The 24,985-nt window shown below is 44.1% G+C and overlaps 1 protein-coding gene across 2 annotated transcripts in view; it reads right to left on the reverse strand.

The window, feature by feature from the left end:
* Positions 1 to 24,985, reverse strand: part of BCL2A1 (BCL2 related protein A1) — a 66,971-nt gene that overhangs the window by 10,654 nt on the left and 31,332 nt on the right. Inside the window, exon 1 of one of the 2 annotated variants that reach the window (XM_060157244.1) lies at positions 13,219 to 13,363. The exons of the other annotated variant lie outside the window; for it this stretch is intronic. The gene's annotated coding sequence lies outside the window, so the exon portion shown is untranslated. Of the gene's footprint in view, positions 1 to 13,218; positions 13,364 to 24,985 lie in introns of those variants that run through there. 2 annotated transcript variants of the gene reach the window in all.

Below are 24,985 nucleotides of genomic sequence, written 5' to 3' on the forward strand. Positions count from 1 at the left end.
GATGCGGCATGCGGACTTCTTAGCTGCGGCTCGTGGGATCTTTAGTTGTGGCATGCAAACTCTTAGTTGGCGGAATGCACGCAGGATCTAGTTCCTGGACCAGGGATCGAACCTGGGCTCCCTGCATTGGGAGCTCAGAGTCTTACCCACTGGACCACCAGGGAAGTCCCCCTCTAATTCCTCTTAAGTCAGCCAAATTGTCCAATGTATGGATAGAAATTAGGAGCCAGAAAGAACACTAGACTTGGAGTCAGAGGACCCAGCCTCGGTCCTCCCCAAATCACTGCTCCCTTACTATGTGCCCCGGGTTTGTAAAATGCGACCATACACATTGACCTCAGAGGGGTGAGGTATGAAACAGATGACCCCTGTAGCGCCTACAGCCACACCTGGTGCAATGTGGGGGCCTAATCAGCCCTGGTTCCCCGTCATTCTTTTACGGACTAATGAGAAATCGGGCTTCCCGGGAAAGCCATAACTTCCTAAGTGCACAGTTTCAAGTGAAATGCAAATCTGCCATTTATTTAGCTTTGGCACCAATTCTGGTAAACAGCTGGCAGACGTGGTGAAATTACTGGCTAAGAAGAGCACTGGGGGTTTGGGGGCGGATTTCAAGTCTCTTCACCAGAGTACCTGGCAATTAAGGCAGTTAGGGAACCATATCCCTGTCTGTTGGCTGCGTCTTACTGTCGACTGAGGAGCCAGGCTCGCTAGTAGGCAGGAGTAGTGGGTGGGAGAAAGAGGAGATGATGCAGGGTCCCTTGAGAAACGGAATTCACTTTTTTGTTTTCTATCCACTTATGGAGTAACTTTGATTCTTTGCATCAGTGTCTCTAAAGAGCTGCAAACAGGAAAAAAAGAATCCATTTAACTTGTAGTTCTGAATTATCTCCAGAGAAGGAAGGGAGAGATGGTGCTTAGGGTGCTGGTTCATAGGAACTTGTGGGCCATGAAAACGCACCTCTCAGACCTCATACCACGAGAATGTAATTGACTAAGGGCCCCAGGTGCCGGGCCCTGAATCTACTGCCTACCCACCTCTGCACTGAAGCCGCGCTACCCACAGGCAGTCCCAGGTCAATGACTGGGCAAGGCAGGAATAGGAAGAGCGATTCCTGTAGGTCAGCCTCCTTCGAAAGGTGACTTTGATTCAGTGACTTGCCATCAGCTTTGTGAAGCCTTGCTTAGACTGCACTCCAGCCTGAGGCTCTTCTTGCCCAATCTTCCTTCCTCCTGGCTCTTCTTCTGCCAGGTCAGCCCTGCGCTGTGGTCTGACAGCTCTCCCAGCCTCTTCCACCTCCCTCCCCATCCCCCCCCCCCACAGGCATTTCCCCCCACTAAATCTCTCACACATCTAATCCTCTCTTGGCATTTTCTCCATGGAGTTCTAAACTGACACGGGACCTGTATAGAACAAGGGAGCGTACAGACACGTGGTCAAGCCACTTCTCCAGGATGTCCCCTGGGGAAGTTGCCCCCTCCCCTCCTAGAGGATGCCTGTGGGTTCACAGGAAGCCACGGGCAGGCGGCTTTCTCTCCTCCAAGCATCGTAAGAACCACCACAGGGATGGGAAAATTTATTTTCTCCCACCATTACATTCCCATGGTGATGAGCATTTCTGGAAAAGTAGTATAAGCATGTGGTTTAAGAGTGGCAATTAAGCCTTCTAAGGTCAGGGTCTACCTTTTTTCTCTCTCTTGCCAGTGTCGAAGCCTGGACCCAGGGAAGCCAGGTAGTTGATCTTTGTTGAACAAATGAAATGCACTGATGTCACAACTGGGGCCAACTACGTTAAAGGCTCTATATTCCTGATCTTCTGGATCTGAAAAGGAATTATTTTAAAAATTCTGAAGTATGGTAGCCTGCTTTAGTTTATCTTGGAGCATTTCCAAATACTCACTTTTCAAGGATAGGTGGAAGAAAGACAAAGTCTTTTCCAAAAAGAATTATTTGTATATAAAGTGCAGAGACTGGAGTGGGGGTGTGTTGCGGTGGAGCAAAGTGTGGGACAGAGACAAGTAGCTGACCAGGAACCAGGCGGGGGATAAAGGGAGGTATCCTTTCTCAATGCCACTGTCACCTGAGTCTGCATTCACCAGGGTCCTATATCTAGGCCATTAAGGACCAGCACATGGTTCCCTATCTCCTGAGCAGCTCTGTCCCCATGAGGAGCTTTGTATGAAATCAGGGGTTCACCTGAGTACAGTCTGAGGGAGTCAGCCAGAATGGGTGGGGTCTGGAAACCATATGTGTACATTTTTTTTTTTTGAGGTATAGTTGTTTTACAATGTTGTGTTAGTTTCTACTGTACAGCAAAGTGAAGTAGAGTTCCCTGTGCTATACAGCAGGTTCTCATTAGTTATCTATTTTATACATATTAGTGTATATATGTCAGTCCCAATCTCCCAATTCATCCCACCCCCTCCCTTTCTCCCCTTGGTGTCCATCCGCTTGTTCTCTACATCTGTGCCTCTGTTTCTGCCTTGCAAACCGGTTCATCTGTACCATTTCTCTACATCCCACATATAAGTGGTATTATATGATATTTGTTTTTCTCTTTCTGACTTAATTCACTCTGTATGACAGTCTCTAGGTCCAACCATGACCCTGTGTCCAACCATGTCTCTACCATATGTGTACTTAATTATTCCATAAACACACACTAAGCTGCTACTGAGTACTGGGGTTTGTGTTAAATGCTGGAGAAAACTTTCTGCCCCTAAAGAATTTTTAATCTAGAAGAAACTATGCCACATTATAGGGAACTGCATCAAAGGAACTGCAGAGTGAATAATTAGAGGAAGTTGCAGAGGTATAGCTTCAAATATGGGGATCCTTCCTGGAACCCATCCTAAGGCCATGGAGCCAGGCTTCTGAGAGTCTGGAAGTGCACACGTATGACACTGATCTACTGTGGACTGAGGGGTGCAGATGGATGGGGGAGGGGGGTTGACAGTAGAATATGATTTCCCAAATCTGTGCACACCTAGTAAGCACCTATGTCCTGATGAAAGTGTTCTCCATACTGCACTCATTTTGCCAGAAGTTTCTACTGAAGAAGCATGGCGTCTTGGCTAGGGCTGAGGGAATTACTAGTGTTTGTCATGAAAATAAGAATAGGAAGAATATGAAGCCTCCTAAGAACTAATTAACAACTTCTTCCAGTTGTAAAGTACTGGGGGCTGCAATGTTGCAATTATTATCACAAACATATATGTGAACTACAACCTCGTGTCTAGCCATGGTGTTTACATGAATTGCCACATCCATACACGTATGTTGTCTATTGCTTTCTAAATGCTTTCTAACAAATCGGCTTCCAACACTTAGTGGCTTCAGACAATAATCATCTGTTTTGCTCATGAATGTGAAACGTGGGCCGGGCTCAGGAGGGATAACTGGTCTCTGCTCCACGATGTCTGGGGTTTAGCTGGAATGTCTCAACAGCTGCGGCTAGAACAGCTGGGTTTAGCCGGGCAGCTCTCTTCGCGTAGTCTCAGGATCTCTCTGCGTGGTCTCTCCAGTGTGGCAATCTCAAATTGGTCATACTTCTCACATGGTGGCTGAAGATCCTAAGAGCAAGCATTCCAGTGACAAATGTAGGAGCCGAGTGGTCTCTTATGACCCAGTTTAGAACTCACAGAGTATCATTTCTATCATATTCTAGTGGTAGAAGCCATTACATGCCTGCTCAAATTCAAGGAAAGGAAACACAGACACTTTTTTTGATAAGAAGAGTGTCAAGAATTTGCAGACATGTTTTAAAATTGCCACAATGTGCAACTCACACGCAAAGTCACTTATAGACACAATCATGTTCGTGTACAACGTAACCAATATCATCCTCATACAATCCTTTGGATTGGAAAATCAGGGAGGCAATTCTAATTTCGGGGTGATCCTGCCCACCTCTACAACCATCAGGTTACTGCAGGGCTGAGAATCCTCTGGATTAGATCCTCGGAAGCCAGAAGTCTTCTAAGTGGGTTGAGGCACGATTGCCTGGAGAAGACCTCATTTAATCTCCTTCCTGATGGCAGAGATCTCATCATGCCATGAGCCCACCTCCTGCTCTGACCAAGAAGCAGAAAGCAATGACTGACAAAGGTTAAGTTTTGATGGGGAATATGAGGGAAGAAGCCTGAGGCCACCCTGGCTGATGACTGGCTCGAGGACTGCGTGCATGACCTCAGGGAGAGGCTGCCGAGGTCAACTTCTCTTTTCCCCAAAGGCAGACCTTGGGCGGAAACTTGCTTGGCTTTTGGCTGCTTCGGAGGAGGTGGCCCAGGGGAACTCCCACCGTGGTTTACTCTTTAGCTCCTCTGAGCTTATCATGACTGCTTCCCTTTTCCAAGGCTCCGGCTGGGGCAAATTCTCTGCAGAGAGCAACAGTCTTCAGTGGGAACACCATCGTAACAAAAAAGGGAGGGGGGAAAATAGAAGCCACCTGGGTGCCCCCCCCACCCCGCCCCGTCATCTCCCTTGGTCTGGTGGAGCCAAGCCTCGATAATCAGAAAACACAGTGGAGGCAAGTCCCCTCCCTGTCACGAAAAGCCAGTAGCCCAGCGAGACAGGGCTCCCGGTGGGAGCTTGGTTCCTATCGGAGGAGACGAATTTCCAGGAAGTCCTAGGAGCAATATAAGCAGGTGGGACTTCCCCCAGTTCTCCTGTTGTCTTTGGGAACAAGGCTGAAACTGGGCCCTGGAGAGAACAACCAGCTGTGGACCAACGGAGCTGAGAGGCAGGGAGGGAAGATGAGAGGTATCACCAGATGCGGGGTGGGGTTTTGACTAAGGTTATAGAGGCCACAAAGGAGATGGAGGAGGAAAAAGAGTAGGGGGTGCTGAAGCCAGGGGGAGGTGGCAATTATAAATGGGCCCACATAAGACAGAATGTCTCAGTGCAACATGTCCTCCTGCACTGATTTGTCCCTCATCCCTTCTGCACACCTGTGTGGACAGGTGTGTGCTCAGACCATCTTTCCTCACCCTCTCTGGATCTCACTTGAATACCCACTGCTCATCCTGCTCCCCAGATCAGGATCCTCCAAGGGCTTCCTGCTGTCTCTGAAGAGGAGCCCAAACTCCTCGAAGGGTCTTCGTGCTCTGACTCGACCTCACCTCACCCCAGTCCTGCCCCCTGCCCTGACTCTGTGGCGTGCTCTCCTTGCTCCAGGAATTTGTTCTTCCTGCTGTCTCCCACGGCAGCGGCTTTCCTCTTTCATCCGTGTGTTGCCGAACCTTCTCCATCTTCAAGGCCCAGTCAAACCAAACCTTCCCTACTCACCTGAGCCGAGAGAGATCTCAGTGTGTGTTTCCACGGGACCCTGCGCCCGAGCAATAACACATCTGGCGTGTCTTATATGGCAGCTGTGGTGCTGTCTGGTGCCCTTGGCTGGCAGCTCTCCTAGGAAGAGAGCTGCCTATTCATCTTTGATTTCTTCAGCAGGACCAGCACAGGGACTGACACGTGCAAGACACATGTTGACTGGATCCTATTAGTATCATGGCCAGTAATGTTGAGTATTTGACAAATGGCCTACTTCACAATTAGACTGATACTGTGGCTGAAGCTATATTAGTATTTCGGTTAAGTTTTACTTGGCAAAGCGAAAGTAAAATTATCTCTTCTTTCCCCAAATGTCATCTTGGGGGAAGTACAAGAGAAAACCCTATTTGAATAGGACCTTCAAGTGACTTGGGCAGAGGGCCTCGGACTTTCCACTGCCCTAAATGGAATGGCAATAAGACACAAGGCAAATGAAGGAAGCAGAAGTGTGCTCGGTAAAAGCAAGTGAAACTGGGCCCCTTAAGGGCAATTCTCTGTTGGAGACGCAAGAATTCAGATTTCCCCAAAGAGCAAAGTGCAGACGGCCAACAGCCGCTCACTCGGCCAACTGCTCAACCAACTTTACTGAGTGCCCACCACATGCCTGGCCCCGCGCTGGGTCCGGGGATGCGTATGCAGGGGTTTTGTTTCATTAACACAGGTGTGAGGGGATATGACACAAACCACCAGAAAATTCAAATGCAGAATAAGTGCCACAAGACTAAATGACATCAAAGTTCAGTCTGGAGAAGAAAGAAAGGACTTCCCAGAGGAGGCTGGGAAGTGGCCATGCTTCTCTCTTTGGAAAGGCAGTTGGTAAAAGTGAATGAAGTCCCTGTGCAGAAAGGAGGGGAGCTGACGAGTGGGGAGAGGGTCCTAGTGCCTTCCAGGCCTTGGTTGCAATCGTTCCATTCCACGTTTAGGTATCTGAGACTCTCAGAATGCTTCCGGTAAATTCTTCTTTTTGTCAAAGTTAGAGTTGTTTCGTGGAAGGGCTTCAAAACAAATGTATTTCCCCAACACAGTGCCATCAGGAGAAGAACAGGCTTTGGCTCGACTGAGAACATTCTTGAAAAACGGTCAGGATTAAAGTTTCCTGAGAAAGTCTGTTCATAGTAGAGTGGGGTGAACAGTGGCTGCCACGAGGTGGATGCATAGTGAGTGTCAGGGTTTCTCCCTTCCCAGCATGGGACGGTGGTCTCGTGACCTCCATTCCTGAAGTTCATGGGACTGCACTTTGCTGGAGGTACGATTCCATGTGGTCTGGGGAGGACTGTCCTTGGCCTTCTCCTCCTGTTTCCTCTGCCCCCTGACAGTGAAGGCACTAGCTCCTGCCCCTTCTTGCCTAGGATTTGCTCCCTCAGTTACCTCCACAGTCTCCTAAACCGGCAAATCTATTCCTCCCTACTGGATCATTCTCATCAGCAAGATCAACATTTAGGAATTCCTCTCATCTTAAAGGAAAAAGAAAAAAGCCCCCCTTGACTCCCGTCTACCTACAATTACTACCACATTTTTCTCCTCCTCAAAAGAATTTTCTATACTTTCTGTCTCCATTTCCTCCCATCCTATTCTCCCTTGAACCCACTCCAACTAGCCCTTTATCCTCACGATTCCACCCCAACTGTCCTTGTTGAGGCATGACCGTCTTCCCTCCGGCCAGTGCGGAAGTGGAGGGCACCAAAGAGCCTTCCAGACTCTCTCTTTCACACCTCTCAGTGTAGGTGTGGCAGGGGTGGAGTGGTGTGGTCTGACCCAGAAAGTAGAATTCTGGGACTTCTTCTTCCCACCCAGTCTATCTCTCCAGCATGCCTTTCCTCTGAACTGCAGACTCATATACCCAACTGCCTACCTAACATCTGCCCTTGAATATCTAACAGGCATTTCACATCATCATGTTGGAATCAAGTTTTGAGTTTCCCACATGCCCCCTAACCTACCCCTCCTGCTGTAGTCCTCATCTCAGCAAACGGCCTCACCATCCACTCAGTCCAGAACACTTGGGACCATGCTTGTCTTCTCTTTCGACCACACACTCCACGTCCAGTGTATCAGCACAGCCTCAGAACTCTACCTTCAAAATATCTCCCCAATCTGACCACGTCTCACCACGTCCACTGCCACCAAACCTAGTGCAAACCTCCATCATTTCTTGCCTAAAAAACACAGCAGTCCCCCAACTGATGTCTCTGCTTCCACTCTTGCCCTGCAGTCTATACTTCTCAGCACCACCAGTTCCCTTCACTCACTTTGCACTCACCCCCGCCCCACCATCTCTCGAGTCATCACCCTCTCTGTCCACACCAGGCTTGCCACTATCACCTAACCACCAGCTATAGCAGGTCACCTTTCTCCCTTGAAGAGGCTCAGCCTGGCAGATAAGAAGTGAGAACAAGAGGAAGATCTTCCAGGAGTTTTTTGAGTTCACTGAAACAAAAGTACCTGCCACCTGTGTGGAAGATGAACTTCTTCTGAGAGAAAGTCGCAGCTGCGCACCATCTTTCCCATAGAATAGCACGGTACCTGGCAGGGGTACCAGAAGGCCGAGGCATCCTCTTAGACACCTCCTTGAGGAGGTAGCTCTCTACAAGGACATTTAGCACCAGAAACCTTGAAGCCTGTGGAGAGAGATTTTTGTATCAGAGTTTCCAGCTTTCATTGCAGCAAGTGATGGAGCTGGATATAAAAATGTGGTGTGCTGATTTAGACCAAAAGTATGAATTATAGAAGTGTGGTGTTTCTATGACTTTTAAAGTGACATGGACAACTTGCATTCTGACACGTAGATTTTCCTAATGGACACTTGCATTAAAGATTGGAAAGAGGAGGCCTTGCTCTTCAAGGCTACTGAAATGATGCCCTGTGTAAAAAGGCCGTCTGGGCCTGGCTGGGGACAAAGAAGCTGCCATAGAGAATGGGTTGTACCTTTGTGACTGTGGAGGAGCTTCTGCACTAACATTGCGCCTCAAGAAATGAGGATCCATGCCTGCGATCACATCTTCCAGTGAATTTCCTAGCAGCAATGAGGTTTACACAAGTGACTTCGCTTACCTAATATTTAAACACTTGTTTATACAAAGAAATAATTGTCAGCGCTATTCAGATGGAATGAGAGGGGCATCCCTGGTGGCGCAGTGGTTGAGAGTCCGCCTGCCGATGCAGGGGACGTGGGTTCGTGCCCCGGTCCGGGAAGATCCCACATGCCGCGGAGTGGCTGGGCCTGTGAGCCATGGCCGCTGAGCCTGCACGTCCGGAGCCTGTGCTCCGCAGTGGGAGAGGCCACAACAGTGAGAGGCCCGTGTACTGCAAAAAAAAAAAAAAAAAAAAAAAAAAAAGATGGAATGAGAGCTCCTGAGGCCTTGCCTTGAGGTTTATTGGAATGAACTGCACTTTAATGAGGCAGTAGCTGGCGTCTGTAGCAGACAGACTTATGCTAGACCTGGGTTTTAGAAAGATTTTGGAGCAGAAGATCCGTTTGACTTTCGTGTGTATGTGGTAAAACATGCATAACATAAAATTTATCATCTTAACCATATTCAAGAATACAGTTCAGTGGTATTAACAACATTCACATTATTGTGCAACTGTTACCAGAATGTTTCCATCATCCCAAACTAAAACTCCACACCCGTCTTCCCTCCCCGCCCAGACCCTGGCAACCACAACTCTACTTCCTGTTTCTATGAATTTGAATTGCCTCATCTAAGTGAAATCATGCAATATTTGTCCTTTTGTGACTGGCTTATTTCACTTACTGTAATGTCCTCAAGTTTCATCCATGTTGTTGTATGTGTCAGAATGTCTTTTCTTTTTAGGGCTGAATATGCCACTGCGTGTACATACCACATTTTGTTTATTCACTTGTCAATGGACAGTTAGGTTGCTTCCACTTTCTGGCTATTGTCAATAATGCTACTATGAATATTGGTGTATAAATATTTGTTTGAATCCTTGCTTTCAAATCTTTTGGATATAGTATATCCATAAGTGGAATTACTGGATCATATTCATTTGACTTTACGAAGAATATGTTCATTGGAAAAGAAGACTAACTTTTTGGAGTGTAGGAAAGTAAGAGAAGATGAAAGTGATGTCAAGTTCAACAGATAATTCTTTTACCTTATAAAATAACAGAAGACATGCTTTTATTTCACTGATTCTCTTTTTCCTTCCCCACTCCCTCTCACATGCATGCACACACACACATACACAGAGCTACTTTAAATGTATTAAGAAGCTAGACCATGAATTGACCATAATGGGGAAAATGTCCATTATTGGCATCTCTGAAACTACCTCGAAACCAGCCTGTGGTGTTACTAGTGGTGTCACTTAGGACATGAGGTATCTAAGGCAAAAGCTAGATTGTTATGAAACTTTGGGAAAGTGTTGACAGTGTTTGGCTTTTGCAAGCAGGCTGACTTTTGATGACTTTTCTGTAACTGTACCATCAGCAATCCTGGCTATAAGAGGGGAGACCCATAACCTAGTTTGATTAACCCTCAAACTAAAGATTAAATACTTGATTACCGTTAGGCAAATGAAACCATATTGAATTTTAAGATATCAACCTCATTACTTCAAAGCAGACTTTAAAGTCTATTTACTAAATAGTTTGTATTGAAAAAAAAAACAACTGGCACTTTAACAGGTTTTATGTAGGGTCAAGGTTTAAAATACACATGTATTATAATTTATGACACTCTCCTGTTTGAAACCCTGTTATGGCTTCCTTTAACACCGGAACAAGATTCCAAACTCTGTACCATACCTCCAATAGTCCAGGCCATCTGGCCACTCCCCTTCCTGCCTAGTTCCTGTCTCCCTTCCGACTGCTCAGCTCACTCCGACCACACCTGGTACACACTGTGCACATCCTGCCCCTCAGGGCCCTTGCACTCATGGTCTCGTGCTACTTGGAATCCTCCCCTCCAGGTATCTGCATGGTTTTCTTCCTCACCTTATTTACTTTATAGCTCTTATCACTACCTGGCACTAGATTACTTATTTGTTTGCTTCCATTTTTATTGTCTGTCTCTCCCACTAAAACATAAGCATCCCAAGGGCAGAGGCCTCTCTTTTCACCACTGTAACCTCAGCATCTGGAACATAGTGGGCACTCCATCAGTATTTGTTGATTGAATCCACGAATGAGTGGAGAAAGCCTGTTTGAGATCTGGAGAGTGACAGAGCCTCAATGACATCATTTCAGCCCCTGCATCCAGCCAGACCTGTGCCAGATACCCTGCTGGACTTTTCAGTTACGTCAACCAACAGAATTCTCTTTTTTGGCCATTAAGATGTGGGAATTGTTTGTTACACAGCATTATTACAGCAATGGCTGACTAAACACTGACTTAAACAAAACAGAGAATTTTATTGATATATCTAGTGCAGGTATAGCTGGATTCGGGGGCTCAAATGGTGTCATCAAGGTGTTGAGGGGGGGAGTCCACATGCCCGTTAGCTCCACATGCCTCTTATTCTGGGACCAGCAGCTACATACTATCGTAAATAGTGCTGTAGCGAGTAGAGGTTTTAAACGTGCTTCGGAGTTTGGTGTGGCCTCTTGGGCTTCTGCTATCTGTCATGAGAAAAGTGTGTCCTATATAGCTGTGGCCAGGACATGGAAGCAACCTAAATGTCCACTGACAGATGAATGGATGAAGATGTGGTACATATATACAATGGAATATTACTCAGGCATAAAAAGGAATGAAACAGTCTCATTTGCAGAGACATGGTTGGACCTAGAGATTGTCACACAGAGTGAAGTAAGTCAGAAAGAGAAAAACAAATATTGTATATTAACACATATATGTGGAATCTAGAAAAATGGTATTTTTACCATTAGCACTTATTAGCTAAGATGAACTTATTAGCAAAGCAGAAATAGAGTCACAGATATAGAGAAGAAATGTATGGATACCAAGGGGGTAAGGGGGAGTGCAATGAATTGGGAGAATGGGATTGACATATATACACTACTATGTATAAAATAGATAACTAATGAGAACCTGCTGTATAGCACAGGAAACTCTACTCAGTGCTCTGTGGTGACCTAAATGGGAAGGAAATCTTAAAAAAAGGGGATATATGTATATGTATGACATTCACTTTGCTGTACAGCAGAAACCAACACAACATTGTAAAGCAACTAAACTCCAATAAAAATTTAAAAATAAAATAAAATAAAACCTCTACTCACGTCACATCTGCTAACATTCTATTAGCTTAGCCAAATCCCAACAAGGCAGGGAAATATACTCTGCCTACTCTAGCGGGAAGTTTTGTAAAGCCTTCTGGAAAAAAGGTGTGGATTTATGACTTCATTACAGGGAAGGAGTGAACAACTGGCAACGATAATCCAATTTATCACGTTCAGTGAGCATCTGTCGCTTGGTAATTTAAAAGTCTTGGCAAATATACGTGAAACTTTGGGCTAAAGTAACAGAGAAGAGGCGAGGGGCTTCTCTCTGAGAATCACAGAATGGCAGAGAGGGAAGGGAACTGGAAAAGGTGTCCTTAGGTCCAAACGTCTCATTTTACAGATGATAGAGGGAACTGAGGCCTAAAGAATCTCAGTGGTTTAATCAGAGTCACGTGGTTCATAAAGAAAGCTTTTGCAAAAAAATAAATAAATAAATAACTAAATAAACAGAGAAGAAGCTGTCCTAAGAGAAGTGGTGATGGAGGTCAGAGGTAGAGACAGGTGGGCCAAGAGGGCCATGTGAGTGCTGGCGGGGCCCCGGGAGACAGCATCAGGAGGAGACAGACAAGGACGGCAGCCCTGGGCACATGTTCAAGCAGCAGTGGTGGCACAGCCTTGTTCCCCGGGAGCTGAGGCAGACAGGGAGGGGGGATCTACGTTCTGCCTTCGGGGGCCAGGTGGCAAGGGTGGGAAGAGCCAGAGAGAACAGAGCTCTGATCCCAGCTCGGCCACTCTCCAACTCCGTGATCTCGGAGACATCTCCTAACTGAATACTAGCAATAACAGGTGTGTTCTGAGGATGATTCGCCTTCCCCGTCTGCAAAGAGCAGCATGAAAGGACTTTGCGCAGGACTTTGCCCTCAGGAAGCCCTCAGTCAGCACAGGGCTCCTCCACCCCCTAAGGGTCCTCCTCTGCTGGCTCTGCTTGTGCCCCAAGACTTTGAAAGGTAGGCATTTGGGGCTTAGAGCACATGTGAATGTATTATAGTATTTGCTTGGCCTAAAAGTTTGTTCGGGTTTTCCTTAAGAGGTTACGGAAACACCTGAACGAACTTTTTGGCCAGCCCAATATTTTTGCAGGACAGTATAGACAGGGCTGGCTTGACTTTTTCAGCCCTCAGAAAGGGTCCTCCCTTTACCTGAAGGGCTATGGTGCTACCCCTCCCCTGCCCCTCAAGATGCTGCCCAACTGGCAGTGAGGGAGAAGACTCACTCCAGATCAAACCTGTAGTCTCGCATGCCCAAAGCCTTCTGGAATGCTCTTCCCCTTGCTCTGCTTATATCACCTTGAGCCAAACCAGGAAGCAGGAAGATGCTCCTGCTTGACGGGGAACTCCCTGCACCCTGGTCTGAGTCAGAAGCCACAGTGGCACCAGCCATGAGCGGATCTTATAAAGGAGAACAGATCCCTCCCTTCAAAAGCCACCATCTCTGTGGTTTTTCTTCTTCAGGGTGAGGCTGTAATTAGCGCTTGGAGGCCCAAGGCCATCGGGGTCCAGAGAGCAGGGGGCCCAGCAGTAAAGCACACCCCCTTCCAGCGGGGACACAGCCCAGCTGAGAGAAAGGCCCTGGGCAGGAAAAGACGTTCTGAGACCTGGGTGCTAGTCCTGGCTCTGCCACTAACTTAAATCCCTTTACCTTCCAGAATTTCCTATGGGTTTACAATGATAATACCTACCGTCATAGATGTTGGGGGGCTCAAATGCACTAATCAGAATGAAGGTGTTTCACAAACTCAGAAGCGCCGTATCAGTGTGAGCCGCTTCACTGCGCTTCTAAGGAGCGTGGGGTCTTTCGGAGTTCTCCTAACATTTTCCCTCCTACACAAGAGATTTTGCTGCAATGTTCTGTGGCCTTTCATTGCTTGGAGCTGGAAGAGTCTATGATGCTGGGAGTTCTGAGGCCTGGTTTCTTGTCCCATTTTCCTCATTCGGCTTCAGTTTTTCCACCTGTAACCTAAGAAAGTTGGACCAAAACTTTTTTTTTTTTTTTTTTTTTTGGCCATGCCATGTGGCATGCGGGTTGCGGGCTCTTAGTTCTGTGACCAGGGATAGAACCCGTGCTCCCTGCACTGGAAGCACGGAGTCTTAACCACTGGACCACCAGGGAAGTCCCCAAAACATTTCCAGATTCCCTCCCAGCTCCATAAGTCCTTCGATCCTTATCTTAGATCCTTATAAGGGCTTATTAGCCTCCTAAAATAAGTTGAGTAGCTTCTACTCTAACAAAAAGGAAAAAAAAGTTGGGAGAGGATGAAACAAGCTGGGCAAAATGTTGGAAATTTGTGAAGCTGGGTGAGGGGCACGTCGGGGCTCTCTATTCTCTATCTTGTGTATGTTAAAGTTTTTCCATGCTGGAACTTCCGTGGCGATCCAGTGGTTAAGACTCTGTGCTTCCAATGCAGGGGGCACGGGTTCAATCCCTGGATGGGGAACTAAGATCCCGCATCCCACATGGTGTGGCCTAAAAAACAAAAAAAAAACATTTTTTTTCCATGCTGAAAAAAGGGTTTTTTTGTTTTTTAATAGAAGCTCCATTGCATTTGAGGGTCTTTATGACCTTTACTTTCTGGCACCCTCAAGAAGTAACCATTCCTAACAAAAGGTACCTTCCAAAGGAAACTCCCTCCCATTGTCATCTTTGTTGTCCCCATCTCCATCCCTGCAACAGACAGCTTCAACAGCCATACTGCTCCAGCATTAGAAAAGCTTGGGGAATTTCCAGAATCTTCTATTCCCACTTCCCATTTCTTAAGAGATGAACTATCACATACATAAAGAAAAAAGTCACAAACAGGGGAAAATTCAAATCCTTGGCCATGTTAGGGATTTTAAGGAAGGCTCCCAGTGGAGCTCCTCCCTGCTGAACTGTTTGTAGTTTAGGGTCACCTGCTCAGTTCTTCCCTCAGCCAGAAGGAACTTGGGGTCTCTCTCCTTTGCCAACCTGGCTGGGCTGGCAAGCCCCAAGGAATGTACTGCTCCTCCCAGGCCTAGGAAACGACTCCCAGGGAGAGGCCTGACCTATTCCCCCAGGAATAGAAGGGCTGGCAGGATTACTGGGACTCAAACAGAACCCCAAACAGAAGGAGAGGAACCCCGGCCCACCCACCGTCTCTGGCTCTGTGTCCTCTCTGCCTGCCAAGCCAGGGTGGCAAGTGCCGCCTGCTGGCTCTGCCCACAACAGGTGATCCTGTGTCTACCTTGAGGAGCTGCACGCCTCTTCACAGCCCAGAAGGGCCGCTTTTCTAACAGGATTGCAGGCAGGCTTTCCAGACTCTCCAGATGGCGCGTGCAGGCAGACAAGCCTCTGGGATCACTGGCAGCAAAAGTACCAGCTCAGATTTTACCAGATTTTCTCAATTGTGTGTTTTATGCAAAAACAGCCACCACCCTAGACCTAAATAACTTAGGTTTTTATCTGGCCCAGGAAGAGGACCCTGGGGTGGGGGCATGAGGAGAGGACTGCTGTATTTAGTCATCGTCCTTTCATGGAATATTTACTGAATACCCGCTAGGTACCTAGCTCTGAGATGGGTGCTGAAGTTAAAGAAAAATCAGACAAGTCCTGCCCTCAGGGAGTTCCCAGACCAGAATAAGTAGCAACAAGATAGGTATAGAAGCTATAAAAAAAAGAAAAATAGAAAGCAATCAGTGTCAAGGAGGCATAGAAGGTGATACAAAAACGTTTAAAAGGGAAAATGAATATTCCTCAACCATCTAGCATGTGCCAGGAATGATGCCAGGAACCTTGCAAACGTCATTTCGTTTAAAGCTCACAGAGTATTATCTCTATTCCACAGGGGAGGAATCTGACACCCAGAACTTGACAGTTCACCCAGCTAGAAGCAGCAGAGCCAGGAGTAAAACCCAGCACTGATTCCAGCATACGTAGATAAAATGCTACTTATAAGTTTCTCTTAAATTCATATATGCACATAGATGAATATATGCAAACATCTATTAGCTCTATTCATCATAACAGGTGAAGTGTCAGTCTTGCCACTGATTCTGGATAATCAGAGCTCCCCTGTTGCTGGGCTGGGCAGGCTGATCACCCAGAACCTACCCCCGTAGGCCTCCGCAGAGCGCCACCTCGTGTTTCCAGGTAGAACTGCAGCAGAGGAACAGAAGCCTTTGCCTCTCTGTTTAATATCGGAGTGGAAAGCGCTGCTGTCCCCGTTACCAAAGGTTTGGCCTGGACTGAGAAAACTCAGAGGCCCCTGGCAAGCGGCAATAGCAACTCCTCATGGCGAAGCACCTGCAAGTCAGTGTGGCTACGTCTGTTTTGTTTGCAATACACGTCCCTTGTATTTTAAGAAATCCCTTGTCTGTGACAGCCCTTTGGTAGGCACCGGAGATTTGGCAGGGAAGATGTTGGCCCTTGAGCTGTTCCCAGTCTAGTGAAGGAGACAGCCAAGTGCACGATGATCGTAATCCCCTGGGCCAAGTGCTCTGATACAGGGGAACACAGGGTGAGAAGGAAAGCCTCCCGACGAGATGACAACGGAGCTGACGCTTTAGCATGTGTAGGAGTTTGCCAGGCTGAGAAGGAGGCATGGAGAGATGGGGCGGGAAAGGGAACAGAAGTTCGGGGTAACTGCAACTTCAATATAAACCAGAGCCCAACAACCAGGGGAAGAAAGGTGAGCCGTGGTCAGGGGCTAACAGGAGTAGTACTTATCCTGTGGATAGTGGGGCTTAAAGCAAGGCACTGACTCAGTCAGATTTGCATTTGAGAAAGAACATTTCAGGAACAGAGGAGAGTTTGGCTGGGAGAGGATTGGAAATGATAGAGGCTGGGGAGGATGCTTTTGTAATTCTGCAATGCTTGTGTAACTAGGAGAGACATGCTTGGGACCCAAATTAAGGTAGAGATCATGAGGATGGAGAGGAAAAGATGAATGAGAGGCATTCAAGAAGCAGACCCACAGTGACTAGCAACAAGGCAGTGAGGAAGCTGGAGGCGTTAAGGAGGTCAAGGACACACTTGCTGAGGTAAGAAACCCAAGAAGGAGGGCATGTTCGGTGGAGAGGATGAGACCCGCCCAGGACATGCTGGAGGCACCGACAGAATATTCAAGGGAGGTGGTCCAGCGGGTCTACAGCTCAGGAGAGATGTGCCTGGAGGACTCCTGGCGGGGAGAGGGGGAGTTACAGGATCCGGGCTCTGGGACTACCCTGGCTGTCCAGTAGTTAAGACTCCATGCTTCCAATGCGAGGAGGGGGGGTGGGGGCGGGTTCAATCCCCCTGGTCGGGGAACTAAGAGCCCGTATGCTGCACAGCCAAAATATAAAATTTTTAAAATAAATAAATAAAAGGATCCGAGCTCTATGCTTTTCCCCAACACCCCCCACCTCCATCAGAGCACCTCCATTTGTATGTCTTAGTGGTGGGCTCTGCATAGGAGTTCAATTGGAAAAAGGGTTCTGTTGCTTTAAAAAAAAAAAAGCTCACTGCAAGACCTAGTGACCTCTAGGGCTTTTTCTGTTCTGCTTTATGTTTCTCTTGAAAGATTTATTCACTCATTCCCTAGACATGCATGGAACACATACTATATAATGACAGGAACTATAAACCTGAAGATAACCACGATGTGCCCCTCCCTTCAAAGGGCTTAGAATCTGGCAAAGGAGACAGTAGGGGAAGGGGCGATCACACAGAACATGAAATAGGGAAGGATTTTAAAGAGGAGATGGTGTTACCCAGTCCAAGCTCGCTCTGATCGCTGCATGACAGCCCAATTAATCGGAGACGAGCTGTTGAGGCAAAGGAGTACGACTTTATTCGGGGTTTGGATGCCAGTTTCTTTTACAGCAAAGAGAGTGGGAGGAGATGAGGAAGTAAAGTAGAAAGGCCATGAGTTTTTGAAATATACCCTGGAATGGCCAGCCTCCCGGAGAGGATGTGTTAATTTCTTCTTTCTTGCAGCCATCCACAGGTGGACAGGGTCAGGATGCTTCCCTGAACAAAGGCACTTTGGTTTAACATTCAGGCAGAGGGGCAGGGTTCCCCGAGGCAGGCCATTATGTATCCTTTTAGTGAACAAAAGCAGCAGAAAGCAAAGGTTAAAGTAGAAGAAACAGACCCAACATGTAGTCGGATTTGGCTCTTCCCTGTTACCATGGCATTTGCATAGACTTTGAAGAATATATAGGAGTAGGATCTCCACGTCCAGTGATGGTGCACTAAGTGATTTAGACCAGCTCTCCTGAGGCCGACCTGAACACCTGCTCACCAGGAGCGAGGCAGGAGTGAGATAGGAAGACAGCATTTGGGGCCATTTCTCCCACAGGGCCAGTTACTGGTTCTCAGTGGTACTGCTTAGATGCTACAAGCTCTTCTGACGTATGCACATCATGACAAAGTTGGGCTGACTCCAGAATTCAAAAGTTGTTTAGTATTTTTAAAGTTATTCAGTATAATTTTCCAAATTGACATAAAGAGGGAAATGGTAGGATCAAGTCAGGAAGTGTAGAAAAACTTTTGATAAAACACAACATGTATTTTGAATTTTAAAAAGGTAACACACTAGTAATAGAATTTCCTTGATCTAATAAAGAATATCTACAAAAAAAATACCTGCAGCTGACACAGAATTATTACATGACCAAGCGATTCCACTTCTAGGTACATACTTGAAAGAACTGAAAACAGGTGTGCAAACAAAAATGTGGACATAGCAGCACTATTCACAATAGCCAAAGGGTGGAAACAATCCAAACATCCATCAGCTGATGAATGGATAAACAACGTGTGGTATATCCATATAATGGAATATTATTCAGTCACACAAAGGAACGAAGCATTGATACGGGCTACAACATGATGAACCTTGAAGACATTATGCTGAGTGAAAGAAGTCAGGCACAAAAGGGCCACGTATTGTATGTCCATTTTAGCGACTGCCAGGGACTGGAGGGAGGGGAGAACGGAAAGTGACTGCTTCGTGGGTACAGGATTTCCTTTTGGGGTAACGAAAATGTTCTCGAACTTAATAGTAGTGATGGTTGCACAGCACTGTGAATATATTAAATATAACTAATAATAAATTTTATGTTATGTATATTTTACCACACACACACACAACATAGCATTTACCAAATGTTGGTGAGGAGGTGAAGCAACCGGAATTCTGATGACTTGCTGGTAGAAATGTAAAATGGTACAACCACTTCGGAAAACAGTTTGGCATTTTCTTTTAGGGTTAAAAGTACACTTGCCATATGACATCCAATTCTACTCAGGAATTTACTCAAGAAAAATGAAAATACATGCTCTATACAAAGTTTTATAAGGAATATTCTTAGCAGATTTTTACATAATAGCCCCAATCTGGAAACAGATCAGTTGCCCATCAACAGAATGCTGAAAAAACGAACTGTAGTACATACATAAATGGAATACTACTCAGTAATAATAATAATAAAAAAAAAGAATGAACTACTGATACGGGCAACAAGAGGGATGGATCTCAGAAATGTTACGCTAAGTGAAAAAAAACCTTACAAAAAAGTAAATACTGCATCATCCCATTTATATGAAATTCTAGAACAGTCAAAACTAAGCTACAGTGGAAAAAAAAGTGGTTGTCTCTAAGGGACAAAAGTGGGGACTGAATGCAAACGTTGTAAGAGAACATTCTGGGGTGATGGCAATATTCTATAACTCGATAGGGGTTTGGGTGACATATGCATTATCAAAATTGAGCAAGTGTACATGCATCATGAAGAATCTCGTGTGCCCTTAACTGACTGTAAATTTTACATCCAAATGAAAAACTATAAGCAAATATTAAATTCTAGTTAATAATGTGTATGCTGAACTATCCGGAAGGACTGTACTGATGTCTGCAGTTAACTTGAAAATTGACTAAAATAAAATAGGTTAATCAATGGATAGAGTGATGAAAAGATGGATTGTTATGTGATAAAGCCAGTAGAGTACAAAGTTAATGGTAGAATAGGTATATAAGTTTCGATGGATACACAAGTTTTCACTGACTATAAAAGACTTTTCATTTTTGCATATGCTTGAAACTTTTCATAATAAAATGTTAGGGAGGGGAAACCCTTTGACCCAGGAATTCCACCCCCAGGTATTGACACAAGAAAAATGAAAGCATATGTCCACGTCACAGGCTGGTGCAAGAATGTTCACAGCAGCTTTATCCATTCTAACCAAACAAGGGAAACAACCCAAATGTCCATCAACAGAAGAATGTATAAACAGAGTGTTTATCCATACATACAATGTAAAACTAATCAGCAATAAGAAGTAATGAACTACTGGTACATGCAACAAAGTGGAGGAATTTAACAGATATTTGCTGAGAGAAGGAACCTGGACACAAAAGAGTTTGTAGTGTATAATTTCATTTATATGGGATTCTAACATGGGCAGATCTACTCTAAAGTGAAAAAGATATCACAAGAGTGGTTGCTCTGGAGTCTGGGGAAGATTGACTGGGAGAGGGTATGAGGGAATTTTCTGGGGTAGAAATGTTCTACATTTAGACGTGGCTCTGTTTTACACAAGAATATCCATTTGTAAAATTTGTACTGCTGAGACATGTGCATTTCAATGTATATACATTTTACATCAGGAATAAAAAACTATAATAAAATGATAATTGAGTGGAGGTGGGTGGTGAGCAGAGGTATACTTGAAACAAGAAAGGCAGGATGTTGAGTCGCATTAAAGCTGTATGATGGGAGTTCATTAAACTGTGCTGTTTATTTTGCATATGTTGAAATTATTTCCATAATAAGAGACTTTTAAAAAGACATGATCTGCATTAGCGTTCAAAAATATCAATATAGCAATAATTTAAGAAAAGATGTACAAAACCTCTGCAGAAAACTATTAAACATTAGGAGAAACTGAAGAAAACTTAAATAAATGGAGAGATACAATGTGTTTATGGACTGGAAGACTATCTGTTAAAGAAGTCTATTCAATGTAATCTTGAAAAAAAAATTTCAACTGCTTATTGTAGTAATTGACAAGTTGATTCCAAAATGTTTGTATGGAAATGTAAAGGACCTAAATAGCCAAGACAATGTTGAAAAAGAAAAGCTGAAAAACTTGAGTTACCACATTTCAACCCTTACTATAAAGCTACATTAGTTTAGGACAGTGTGATTTTAGGACAAGGATAGGGAAATAGACCAACAGAACAGAATAGAGTCTAGAAGTAGATGCGTATGCTTCTATGAGTTTGACTTTTTTAGATTCTGCATATAAGTGAGTTCATGCAGTATTTGTCTCTCTGTGCTTGGCTTATTTCATTTAGAATAATGTCCTCCAGGTTCATCCATGTTGTCACAAATGACAGGATTTCCTACTTTTATAAGGCTGAATAATATTCCATTGTATGCATATGCCATATTTTCCTTATCCATTCATCACTGATGGACACTTAGGTTGTTTCCATGTCTTGGCTATTGTAAATAATGCTACAATAAACATGGAAGTGCAGATATCTCTTCAAGATATTGAGTTCATTTCCTTTGGATATAAATTCCCCCCAGAAGTGGGATTGCTGGATCATAAGGTAGTTTTATTTTTAATTTTTTGAGGAACCTCCATACTGTTTTCCATAATGGCTGCACCAATTTATATTCCCACCAACAGTGTACAAGAGTTCCCTTTTCTCCACATCCTTACCAACACTTGCTATCTTCTTTTAGATAAGAAACAAAGAGTAGAATGATTGTTGCCAGGGGCTGGGGTAGGTGGGGGAAATAGGGAGATGCTCATCAAAGTGTACAAAGTTTCAGTGTGCAGGATTAAGTTTTGAAGTTCTAATGTAGGCATAATGACTATAGTTAATAATATTGTATTGTATACTTGAAATTTACTGAGAGTAGATCTTAAATGTTCTTACCACAAAAAAGATTAAATATGGAAGGTAATGGATATGTTAATAAGCTTGATTGTGGTAATCACTTCACAATGTACACATATATCAAGACGTCACATTGTACACTGTAAATACATGCAATTTTTATTTGTCAGTTATGCCTCAATAAAGTTGGAAAAAATTAACCCATACATATAATCCCTTAACTTACAATTCAATGAGGGAACAGATGATCTTTTCATTAAATGGTAGTGGGTAAAGTGGATACTGTACATGGTGGGGAAAAAGAGAATTTTAACTCTTACCTCATATCACACACAAAAGTAATTTGAGCTGAATCATGAACCTAAGTGTGAAAGGTAAAATAATAAAGCTTCTAGAAGAAAACACAGGAGAATATTTTCAAGACCTCAGGGTAGGCAAATAGTTCTTAAACAGGACACAAAAAGCTCTATTCATAATAAATAATTGATAAATTATACTTCATTAAAATTTAAAACTTCTCTGAATTAAAAGGCACTATTAAGACAGTGAAAGACAAACCATGGACTGGAAAAAAATATTTGCAAAGCATATACCCAACAGAGGACTCATAACTACAGTATATAAAGAACTTCCACAAATCAATAAGAAAAAAAATCAACCCGATTTTTTTTAATACACAAAGGATTTGATAAGGAACTTCGTAAAAGAGGATATACAAATGACCAATAAATATATAAAAAGGCATTCCACATCGTTACTTGTTAAGGAAATGTGAATTCAACTATAATATGATACTACTAGCCGTGAAGAAGAATGGCTAAAATTAAAATGAATGACAATACCAAGTGTTGGTGAGGATGTGGAGCAACTGGTACTCTCTTACATTGCTTTTGTGGGTGTAAGCTGGTGTATCGCTTTGGAAAAGGTCTGATGATATCTACACATATGTCAACACCATGACCTGACTATTCTTTTCCTAAGTGTGTGTGTGTGTGTGTGTGTGTGTGTGTGTATCTATCTATATATAAGAGAAATCTGTGCTATGTCCACAAAAAATGTGTATAAGAATGTTCATAGCAACTTATTTATAATAGTCAAAAACTGAAACAACTCAGATATCCAACAACAGGAGAAAAGATAAACAGATTTAGAACAGTGGCTCTCTTAGGGAGGAGGTTATAAGTGATTGGAAAAGGCGCTGGAAAGTCTTTTGGTTTGCTGTAAATTTCTATCCTGATCTGAGTGGTGGTTACATGGGTATATACATCTGTAAAAATTCATTGAGCTCCAGTACTTTATATACTTTATGCATGTTATATCTCAATTTAAAATATTTTAAAGTTCCTATTAGATACTAGAAAAAATATATTCATGACAAGTATTTCCTAAGTAGAAAATTAAAGCACTAACAGTAAGGAAAAGACTGATAAATTCGACCACATAAAATTTAAAAACTTCTCTTTATCAAAGGATTCTGTTAAGAGAATGACAAGCCTCTGAGTGGTAGAGAGATTTGCAATACATGTAACAGACAAAAAGCATCACATTCACATTACATAAAGAACTGATTATATATACATATATGTATATGTGTATATATTATATAGAGATAATTTAACATACATTTATATATGTACTATATACATTTATATATGTACGTATATACATACGTATGTGAATAAAATATACATGTATTCTATTATGTGTTTATTATATATATATGTATGTGTATATGAAGGCACATATATACATACATGTATATTTTAAATATATATGTATACATATATACATATACATATATATATATATATATCCAGAATAAGGAAAGAAAGAGTACACAGTAAAAAAATTAGTGAAAGACTTGAATAAGAACTTTGCAATAGAGAATACTAAATGGCCAATAAATAGATATAAAGGTGTTCAATCTCACTAATCTTCAGAGAAATGCAAATTAAAACCATTTACCCGCACCAAAATGGCTAAAATTTAAAAGACCAACAATACCAAGTGTTGGTACAGATATAAAGCAGCCACTGCTCTCATAAACTGCTGATGGGAACATAAATTGATACAATCACCAGTTTGCTGGATTTGTTAAAGTTGACAATATGCATACCCTAAGATCCAAAACTTCCACTCCAAGGTTTGTATCCAGCAGAAATGAAGGCCTATATAGAACAGGAGAGATGCAAAAGAATGTTCCCAGCAGCATTATTCATAATCACCAAAAATTAGAAATAATCCAAATGTCTATCACAGCAGAGTGGATAAATGATTTGTGGTGTATTTATACAAAGGAAATCTATACAACATTGTAAGTGAACTACCTACAGCTACGCACAGCAACCTGGATGAATTTCACAGGACAAAATTGAGGCAAAGAAAACACCAAGAGTACATTCTGTATGATTCCATTTATATAGCGTTCAAAAAAGGCAAAACTCAACGGTAGAATTTAGGGTTGCATTCCTATGTGGTGAAAAGAAAAAAGGAAACGCAGGGACGTTTGCATAAACATCAGAATGATGGAGAGAGAGGATTGTAATTAGAAGAGCCTTTGGGGGAGGGGAGTAGAAGTGGGAGGAGGCGACGCTGGCGGATTGAGAATGTTCTCTTTCTTGATCTGGGTGTTGTTACTTGGATATTTGCTTATAATAATTCACAGAGCTGTGAATTTATGTTTTTTACACTTTTCTGTGTGTGTCACATTTCACAATATTTTTTAAGATGAGACAAAAATTACTGCGGGGAAAAAAGAGTATAGAGGACTTCACCAGGCAGAGAAGGGAGAAGAGCATCGGAAAGATATGGGCCCGCAGAACCCACGCCATAGTGGGGCAGTAGGGTTGTCTGGTGGTCCCACAACAAAGAAGGGAGCAATGGCAGATGAAGCCAGAAGGACCATTCGAGACTAGACGATGAAGGACCCTGAATACTGCCGCCACGTAAGCCTGTGAGGCTGTGCTCCACTCACCCAAGAGGGCAAGGGGTCCAGCCTGGCGTGTGCTGCGGGGAGGAGGGGACTCTATTCTGCACAAAGCTCCACCTCCTGGAGGACGCAGTATCTCCTTCCATTATCTCCTCCTGTAAGTGTGAAGCTTTTTTTTTTTAATATGGTAAGGACATGGAACTTTACTCAGGAGGCACAGCGCATGATAACGTGCTCCACGCACCAACATCAGACTCCTCAAGTCTGTGCAACGCTTGCCTTGTGGTCCAAGGAGGGGGCTCCCGAAGAGGAGACTTTGGCTTCTTTGCCACCCCTGCCCCTGCCGTTCCCAACAACCTAGAGAGCACTCTGCGTCTGGCAAGGGTTCCTCAAACACGGCAGACTTCGCTGACTGACGGGCTCCACGCCTCCACTTCCCATCATTACGGAGGCTGAGCCCCAAGGATGGCAGAAGAATTAAGCCACTATAATCATTAGTGGAATGAGGCGATCTCACGGGGTGGGGGTGGGGGGCGGGTCCCAGCTGCTACAAAATACAAAATACGCGAAGGCCAGACTGTTTGCAGAGATTTTACTCTGTGGATGGTGGTGTCAAAAGGACCAGTGAAGAGTCTTACAGAGGTGCCCACGGCCTGGGGCCATGCAGGT

The sequence above is a fragment of the Lagenorhynchus albirostris genome, chromosome 1, assembly GCF_949774975.1.
Source record: "Lagenorhynchus albirostris chromosome 1, mLagAlb1.1, whole genome shotgun sequence".
In the NCBI taxonomy this organism is placed as follows: Eukaryota; Metazoa; Chordata; class Mammalia; order Artiodactyla; family Delphinidae; genus Lagenorhynchus; species Lagenorhynchus albirostris.